The sequence below is a fragment of the Babylonia areolata genome, chromosome 22 (assembly GCF_041734735.1).
Source record: "Babylonia areolata isolate BAREFJ2019XMU chromosome 22, ASM4173473v1, whole genome shotgun sequence".
Classification (NCBI taxonomy): Eukaryota; Metazoa; Mollusca; class Gastropoda; order Neogastropoda; family Buccinidae; genus Babylonia; species Babylonia areolata.
Window position 1 is genome coordinate 22511145 of NC_134897.1, and position 8720 is coordinate 22519864.

General features: G+C 45.2%; 1 protein-coding gene across 1 annotated transcript in view; it reads left to right on the forward strand.

The window, feature by feature from the left end:
* Window positions 1-1102: 1102 nt before the first annotated feature.
* LOC143297067 (uncharacterized) overlaps window positions 1103-8720 on the forward strand; it is a 29592-nt gene continuing 21974 nt past the window's right edge. Inside the window, exon 1 of the mRNA XM_076609239.1 lies at window positions 1103-1232. The gene's annotated coding sequence lies outside the window, so the exon portion shown is untranslated. The remainder of the gene's footprint in view (window positions 1233-8720) is intronic.

Genomic DNA, 8720 nt, shown 5'->3' on the forward strand with positions numbered 1-8720 from the left:
TTTCGTTTTCGTTAGTTGCGCCTGACCGGCAAAATGGCATCCCGTCCCACAATGCACCGCGCGTGACGCCATCTTCTCAAGCCCTATAACTTGCTGGTAACTGTTATTCATACATATGAAATGCGTGTTGACACGAACACTTCATGTGTGAGAGGCCATGGCCTGTATTGAATGAAACACCTGTACCATTATCTTACCCTCTCTGTATGTACCTGTTTATCCCTCTGTGTGTCCCTCACTCTCGCTGTACTGCCCCCCACCCCCATCCCCTACCCCTTTCTATACCCCTCCCTTCTCCCTTCCCCCTAAAGTCCCTCACCTCCCTCTCCCAGCCTCCCTGCCTATACCATGCCATACCATACCATACCATTCCGTACCATACCATACCATGCCATGCCATACCATACCGTACCATACCATACCATACCATACCATGCCATACCGTACCGTACCGTACCATACCATACCATGCCATGCCATACCGTACCGTACCATACCATACCATACCATGCCATGCCATACCGTACCGTACCGTACCATACCATACCATGCCATGCCATACCGTACCGTACCATACCATACCATGCCATGCCATACCGTACCGTACCGTACCATACCATGCCATGCCATACCATACCGTACCATACCATACCATACCATACCATGCCATGCCATACCGTACCGTACCATACCATACCATGCCATACCATACCGCCGGTACCATACCATACCATTCCGTGCCATACCATACCATACCATACCATACCATGTCATGCCATGCCATGCCATACCATACCGTACCATACCATACCATGCCATACCATGCCATACCATACCTTACCATGCGATACCATACCATGCCATTCCATACCATACCATGCCATACCATACCATACCATACCGTTTCCCTCCACCAAGGTAGACAACCGTTACCAGTACCCATTTACTTTTATTTCATTAGAGCGGTCAGGAAGTACACACGATACTACCTGCCCGTGTCAGTTGGCTTGTTACGCAATCTCCGCGATTAACATGCATCATTATCCACGGTCAGGGGCCCTGGGTGCGCTCGATCAGCATTGGCTGCGGTCATTTGGTTAGTTAACGGTGTGCGGTGCGGCCGGGTTTTCTGGAGTGTGCAAGAGTGGGTGGCTTTTCTCTCTGTCTCTCACTCTGCGGTTAGTGAACGGAGCATCAAGTTTGCTTTGGTTGGTGGAGAGTGCGTTACAGAAGTAACTTATTGTGTTGTGGTGTGTGGTGTGGCGTGGCGTGGTGTGGTGTGGTGTGGTGTGGTGTATTGCATTGTGTTGTATTGTATCTTGTTATAGTATTCTGCGTTGTGTTGTGTATTGTTATACTTTGCTATGTTGTGTTGTTTTGCATTTTGTTTTGTTGTGTTATGTCGTTTTGTTTTGTCATTGAAGTGCTGCATCGTGTTGTAATTTTAGTGTACGTGTTGCGTTGTGTCATTATTGTGTTGAGTCGTATTTTGTTGTTTTGTGTTGTGTTGCATTCTGTTTTACTGTGTTGCCCTGATTAGATCGCATACTGTCGTATGTATTGTGGTTGTTTTTGTTTTGTTTTTGTTGTTGTTTTTATATATATAATGCCGTATCAGTTCTACTGACATGTCGTATGTTGTAGTCTCATGTTGTAGCGTATTCTATTGTCGTGTTGCATTGCAGATCAGTTGTATTGTGTTATATATTGTGTTCTTTACATCACTGAGACTTCTGTGTGTGTGAAATTCGGGCCGCTCTTCAGTCCCAGAGGAGAGCGCCGGCGGGAGCCGCCACTTGCCAATGCCACCCCGTTTGTGTGTGTGTGTGTGTGTGTGTGTGTGTGTGTGTGTTTCTTTCACTGTAAAGTGCTTTTTCTAAATTGTATAAAAGGGACGGACGTCTCTCTCTCGTCAATCGCGGGTTCATTTACGTGAAGTATTGTATTGTATTGTATTGTATTGTATTGTATTGTATTTCTCGGCTTTCACTCACAACAGATTTCTCTGTGTGAAATTCGGGCTGCTTTCCCAGGGAGAGCGCGTCGCTACACTGAGAGCGTCACTTTTTTTTCTTTTTTTTTTTTTTTATCGAAGTGGATTTTTCTACAGAATTTTGCCAGGAACAACTCTTTTGTTGCCGTGGGTTCTTTTACGTGCGCTAAGTGCATGCTGCACATGGGGCCTCGGTTTATCGTCTCATCCGAATGAACAGCGTCCAGACCACCACTCAAGGTCTATAGTAGAGGAGGAGAAAATATCGGCGGTTGAGCTGTGATTCGAACCGTACCAGCGCGCTCAGATTCTCTCGCTTCCTAGGCGGACGCGTTACCTCTAGGCCATCACTCCACATTTGCACTGATGCTGCGGTTTTATCCGGCTCTCAGTCATCCGAAAGACTAGCATTCACACCACCACTCAAAGTCTATATAGTATAGTGGATTGTGGCGAGAGGGGCAGGGGAAAGGAGTACAATAAAACAAAAATCCCCTGATCATTTGCCAGAATAGGGAGTGGAACTCGGAGACTCTCTCCTTCTTGTGAGGCAGCGCTTTGCTACTAACGAAAGACCACCACGCCTCGCGGGCGAAAAAGAGAAGAATTGTCCGTTTTATGATGACTCAATACCCCGGAAACTGAAATGCGTTTCCTGTTCATTTGTCGGTCCTAGGTACTGTTCTCTTGTATTCTCGGTTTATTCCTCAGTGCTAAATTTCACAAAATATCCCAGCGTTTTTAAGATGTCCATGTTTTGGTCCGAGATTGTGCATTTGGGTCAGTGTCGGTATATGCAAGTTAGTATTCAACTGACGCGCTTTCCGGCAGTAGTACGAGCATTTGTTCTAGAATCCGGCGTTGTCGTCCTTGTATTCATTTCCCTGTATTAATTCCTTTTGTGACTTTGTGAACTCCATTGTTATGGATCTGTGGTCTAATAAGTAACGAATAGCGGACACGTTATTTCTTTCCACTTCCATCTTCAACACACACACACACACACACACACACACACACACACACACACACACACAAAGTCCTTGTCACAGTAAACGTCCTCGTCAGCAACTTACATCTGAAACGAATCCGACCGACTCACACAATTCTGTGTGCCTCCCAACTCCACCTCCACCACACCTCCACCCCACCCCCAGCCCCCAACCCTACCCCACCCCCACTCCCCGCCTCTTTCCCCGTCCCCTCTCTCCCATCCGGCCACCCCACCCATCCAACCTGCCCACCAACTACAGAATTCTGAACACGCCCCTGTGCGTCAGTGCGTATGCCGCATGCGAGTCGACTCTCGCGGGCGGCCTTTTCTTATCTCCCTCCCCATAACACCACAGAATTACAGTAGCGAAGTATTGAGCTCTTTTGCCAGTTTCGTTTGAGAACAGTAAAAATAAAATAAATTTTTTTAAAAAACTAAGAGAGAGAGAGGAGCACGCGCGCGCACACACACACACACACACGCACGCACGCACGCACACACACGCACACACACACACGCACGCACGCACGCGCACACACACACACACACACACACACACACACACACACATACACACACGATACACACACACACACACACACACACACGCGCGCGCAAACATACACACAACACTCACACACACACAAACACACACACACACACCGCACGCACGCACACACACACACACACACACACACACACACACACACACACACACACACACACACACACACACACACAGTAGTCGCGCTACTGCATACCGCGGAACCTGTATATACACACACACACTTTTCAGGTGTCTCCTTCTGTCGTGCTGGTGACCTCTCGTACAGTTTAGTTTGGGAAAAGTGGTGCAACAACACACACGTTTATCTGTATGTGTGTGCCTCTGTGCTGAGTGTGTGTTTCTCTATTCTCAGTGTGTGCTATTCGGAGCTGACCAGCGTAAAAGAGTTCTATGTGCAGTGCAGTGTTCGCTGAGGTATGTGTTTTTTTGTTTTTTGTTGTTGTTGTTATTTTTCATTTCTTGTGGCTTTCTTTTGTTTTTCTTCTTTTTTCATATATATATATATATATATATATATATATATATGTGTGTGTGTGTGTGTGTGTGTGTGTGTGTGTGCGTATATTATACAAGATGGCGTGAAAGATAAAGATACGGAGGACAGGAGATGGCGGTAGATGGGATGTGGGTGGTTGGTGGGTGGGAGAGATCATCGCTACAATGTCTTGCTCACAGACAGAGGGAGAGGGAGACGGAGAGAAACAGACAGACAGAGACAGAGAGTCAGACTGAATGAGAGACAACCAGACAGACAGTGAGAAAGAGTGATATAGAGACTATATATATATATATATAGTAAGAGATAGTTAGATCGACAGACAGACTGGCTGAGACAGAGACAGGCATACAATGACAGAGAGAAAGACAGAGGGAAAGTTTGAGAGAGATAAGGAGAGTGGGGGATGAAGGGGTGGGGGGAAGGAGAGCGCAGACATCATTGCGCTGATTTGCACACACACACACTGATGCACACACACATGCACACACACACTGATGCACACACACATGCACACACACACACACTGATGCACACACACATGCACACACGCGCACACGTGACCGGCACACACACACACACACACACACACACACACACACACACACAGACACACACACACACACACACACACACACACACACACACACACACACACACGTCACACACACACACACACACAAACGCATCCCCCCCCCCAACCACCACCACACACACACACACCCTGCCCCTCCCCCGCACTGGCCTTCCCCTCACACACCCCCCCCCAGCCCCCACCACACACACACACGTTACACACACACACACACACACACACACACACAGAGACGCTCCCAATACACAAACAGGGAAAGCCAAAAACAGATAATCACAGCTACCAACCAATTGCCTTAACATCTTAAATTTCTGAATGCTGGATTCAAAGTCCAGTTGGTATCTACCTTTGACTGATCACTTTTTTTTTTCTTCTTCTTCTTCTTCTTCTTATGATAAGCATGCTTTTCACAGTTATATAGATGATTAACTAACTGTTATCATTCATGTTGTCGTTCACTGTTTGTACAGTCCTTCGTAGCTCTTCGTTTTCCACTACTCACTACAGTAATCCCACCACCTCTTATCAAGTACCCCACGCTCATCTCCCATGCGCACATACCTCCCCTCCCCCCCCCACTCCTGCCCCCCTCCACCCACCTCCTTTTTTCCCCCCATGGTCTAACATCACGCGCGCACGCATACCCCCCCCTTCCCCTACCCCCCCCCCTCACCCTCCCCCCCCCCCCCCCACACACACACACACACACACTCACTCCACCACCACCACTACCACCACCACCATTTCACACACAGAGCTTGCATACCATGTTTGCGTCGATATGTATGACAGCTTTACTTTGAATGGTTTTGCTGACAACGAGGTATGCTGAGAAGAGATGGCTGAATTATATATATATATATATATATATATATATATATATATATATATATATATGCATGCAATTGCCCTTCATGAGAGACAGACAGAGGGAGAGACAGAGAGAATCACACAGCAGTAAATAATTCACCATCACCCCCCTCTCAAACCGTGTCGACTCAACTCGGCAAACAGAATGCCACCAAATCAGTTCTCCCATCTGATCTTCTGTATAAGCCGTGTACAGCATTGTGCTTGTCAATTATGTTCTGTATCTTTGCTCTATTTTGACAAGGTCACCTGGCTTCGATGGGACGTGCGTGCATGTGTGCCACGTGTGTGTGTGTGTGTGTGTGTGTGTGTGTGTGTGTGTAACAGTCACGTGTGTGTGTGTTTGTGTTGGTCTGAGTGTGTGTGTGTGTGTGTGTGTGTGTGTAACAGTCACGTGTGTGTGTGTGTGTGTGTGTGTGTGTGTGTTGGTCTGAGTGTCTACAGGTTTCTTTGTTTTTCTGTGGATGGGTGAGTGGGGGGGACGGTGGGCTCTCTCTGTCTCTCTCTCTCTCTCTCTCTGTGTCTCTGTGTCTCTCTTTCTCTGTCTCTCTCTGTCTCTCTTTCTCTGTTTCTCTCTCTCTCTCTGTCTGTCTGTCTGTTTGTCTCTCTCTGTGTCTCTGTGTGTGTGAGTCTCTCTCTGTCTCTGTCTGTCTGTCTGTCTGTCTGTCTCTCTCTCTCTCTCTCTCTCTCTCTCTCTCTCTCTGTCTCTCTCTCTCTCTGTGTCTCTGTCTCTATCTCTCTCTCTGTCTTTCTCTGTCTCTATTTCTCTCTGTCTCTCTCTCTCCCTGTCTGTCTGTCTCTCTCTCTGTCTATCTCTCTGCCTCTCTGTTTCTCTTCTCTGTCTCTCTCTCTTGCTCTCTCTCCCTCTCTCTGTCTCTCTCTCTGTGTGTCTTTGCGAGGTGTGTGTGTGTGGGGGGGGGGGCGCTTGCGCGCGTGCATGAGTGCGTGCGTGTGTGTGTGTGGTCTATTTGTAAGGCCCAGCACACTCGGAGACTGTCGATATCGATACCACTGAAGTCGAGAAGTGTGGCTAAATGGGTGTGTACGTGTTGAGCGCGGTATCACATCTATGAAAACAAGTACAATTCTCATGGTGAGGGAAGTTTGAGTCGTACATGTGCGGTCATTACACGGGCGTCAAATTGAGTGGCGTTTGGGGGAGAGTGGGGAGGTTTGTTGGGGGGGGGGGGGGGGGGCAAAGGGGGGGAACATGCGTTTCTCTTTTCTCTAACTTAATCCTACACGTGTGTGTATGTACGTAAGTAAGGGGTATGTTCGGAAGGATATAGTTCTGAACTGGTGGATATAGGTATGTAAGTATGTTACACACACACACACACACACACACACACACACACATATATATATATATATATATATATATATATATAGAGAGAGAGAGAGAGAGAGATGTGTGTGTGTGTGTGTGTGTGTGTGTGTGTGTGTGTGTGTGTTGTATGTAAAGTGATCATATGTTACATCATTGGAGCGTGCATGCATGTCGTGTTCTATCAAAGTCGATGAATTTATTTACAGTTCAATATAATTATTTTCCATACAAATCTCCTCTTTTTTTCTTTTTCTTTTTTTTTCTTTCTTTTTTTTTCCAGATGAACATGTGTGTGTTTTGTCCCCACCCACCCTGGTGGGGTGTAGGGGTGGGGTGGGGTGGGGGGTAAAATGCCTTTTGTTTTTTTGTGTAACAAAAAATGAAATATAAATTTATTAAACCCCACCCCCACCGCCACCAACCACACCCCGATAAAAAAAAAAAAATTAAATACCGGAGTGACACTGTCTTGTAATGACCTTGACCGCGAGTGACTATAATAACTATGTCCAAAAGAAACCAAACCCGCTCAGGTTTGAAGTTACTTGTTACAGTAACCTGAGAATCTGCCGTCGAAGAAAAGACCACATTAATTTTGTTCACAGACGGTACAGAGGTGACAAAGAAGGTCAGTATCAGTATCAGTATCAGTAGCTCAAAGAGGCGTCACTGCGTTCGGTCAAACCCATATATTATATACGCTACACCACATCTGCCAAGCAGATGCCTGACCAGCAGCGTAACCCAACGCGCTTAGTCAGGCCTTGAGAAAAATAATGATAATAATAAAATAAGATAAAATAAAATAAAATAACAATTAAAAAATAATAATAATAATAATAAAGAAATAAATAAAATTAAAAAATAAATAATAGATAAATACATACAAATACTACGACTACAACTACTACTACTAACAATAATATTTATAAGGCGCAAAATCTTGATGAAGTCAACTCTAAGCGCGCGCACACACACACACACACACACACACATACACACACACAATAACAACAACAACAAAAGACAACAATGATGATAAATAAGCAAATAAATGTAAAACATGCAGACACACGTTCACACACACACACACACACACACACACACACACACACACACATGTATAACAGATATGCAACAAACATGCAGTTTCACAGATATGAAAGCACAATCAAATACACAAAAACGTACCTGAGCACCAACACACACACACACGCGCGCGCACACACACACACACACACACACACACACACACACACACATATGTATTTTTTCTGGCGCTGATTATCGACAATCCACAATTTCTTATCGGCTCTGTTGTTGTTGGTGTGTCTTGTTGTTGTCTTCAGTTTAACGTCTTTCCACTTGAGGTGATATTAGACGAAAAAAACAAAAACAAAAAAAAAAACGTGAGGGTAGGGGTTGTGGGAGGGGGAGAGGTAAAACTGTGTGTATATGTGGAGGGTGAATAGGGAGAAACAACGCTAGGGAGAATGGAAAAGTTATAAATGCCAACATCAAACAACTATAACAAATGTCCAAAAGGACTACGCAGCAAACCTTCTGCAATAACAAACAATATATTGGAATTGTTAATAACACATTCAAAAGAACTTTTGGTGAAGTCTGGCAAAGAACATTTTAGATTCTGACATTCGAATATTACATGGTTGCTAGAAATATGTTCTCCACATATTCATCTGACATCTTTGCTGAACTTAGTTATGAAAGCGTTCAGTTTTATCCTGTTTGATAATGTATGAATCTGCCTTAATCTTACTGAATTACTGTATGTATTTGACTGATTGATAGTTCCTGGTTGTTGAACATTAATTACACTATGGTTTAAAGCTTTGCCGTTTTCCTGGTATAAT